This window comes from Octodon degus, unplaced genomic scaffold (genome assembly GCF_000260255.1).
Source record: "Octodon degus isolate 3935 unplaced genomic scaffold, OctDeg1.0 scaffold00443, whole genome shotgun sequence".
Classification (NCBI taxonomy): Eukaryota; Metazoa; Chordata; class Mammalia; order Rodentia; family Octodontidae; genus Octodon; species Octodon degus.
The window spans coordinates 338093-339608 of record NW_004525019.1 but is presented as its reverse complement, the minus strand read 5'-3'; positions in this window follow the sequence as shown (position 1 = coordinate 339608).

Sequence of the window (1516 nt, the reverse complement as noted above, 5' to 3'; positions counted from 1 at the left end):
CAATTCTATGGTTTTCATGGTACTGAGTTCAATCCCCAGTACCGGAAAAAAAGAAAAAAAGAAAAAAAATTGCCTTGGCTTTGCCTGAATTATTTCAAGCTTTTCTTCTTTATTTTATGCATTTAGGACAGGGTCTACAGGGTTTCACTACACAGAATGGACTCGTAGTAATTCGTCTGTTTTCAGCTCCCCAAACTCTGGGATTACAGGAAGATGCCGCCATGCCCAGTCTCAATCTCGACCTCAGCACGCCCCGTGAATAGGGCCGGCATGGCACACCTGGCATCCAAGCCCAACAGCTGAGCTCTGCCTAGCCAGGCACTTCAGTCCTCTGAGACATCTGGCCCACCCTTCCAGTTTTTCTTTGTACATTCACACATGCAGTTGCAAATCAGCTGTTTCATATTTGTAGAATATTGAGACCTCTCTTTTCATTTTTAATTTTTTTCTCTGTTTTCATTTTTCATTTTGCAGTTCTCTGGTTTGAACTCAAGACCTTATGCTTGCCAGGCAAGTGCTTATTCTATTGGGCTATCTCCCCAGCCTAAGAGCTCTCTGTTTTGGAATGTTGATTTCAGTGTGGTGTGCAGTATTTTCAGTTTTCTACACATGGTTTACATTTACCAAATATCCAGGTTTCATCTCTTCAAATAATAATTTTCCAAAGCACTGAGTTAATAATGTCTTAGAAGTCTAGTAATACATGAGCTTGACTCTCGCACATCATCACTTCTGTCAAGTTCTAGGGACCAATGCACATTACATGTTAGGAAATACTCAAGAAGTGGAAAGAGACACATCATCAATGAGTACAACAAATTCATGCACATAATGTGGAAATATCAAAAACAATTTTATACTCAATTTGCCATATTTATGTATTTTGAGTTTGAATGCTTTTACAGATTTAGGTGTAATTGTTGAAGTGTTTCCCCTAAAATATATCCATGTTTTATTTACGTTTATCTTTTATTTTCATGAATTAATGTTCCCTGACACTGGTTAAGCCAGCCATGCCTATTTTTTGTGGTCATAAGATGTCTTGTGTTTTACTCTACTGAGAGCAATGAATTACTTTTCTATCTTATCTAACTAAAATCTCATTTTATTTCCCTCCAAACTAATTGTTATTAAACTGCAGAGTTTTGGAATTGTTGGAGATAAAGAAAAAATGCAGACACGGTATCTAAATGATTATCATGTTTTTCACCAGCAGTACATACATTCCTGACCAATTAACATATCTATTTACTTAGCTCTATGGTGTTAACTATATCAGAAAATCAGTTATACAGTCTACAAAGGCAAACATCTCTATTATTCCTTCTCTTATGTAAATTTTTTGCTATTCTGCGGTGATTGCTTCATCAATAAAGTTGAGAATCATCTTATCAACTTACCAAATCTCAAACTTTTTGCTTAGTAGTCCATTGAAATTGATGATTTATTTACAGGGAAGTGATATTTTTTCAAAATTTTACTGATATACAGCAACGAGACAGTTTCAAATCAAATC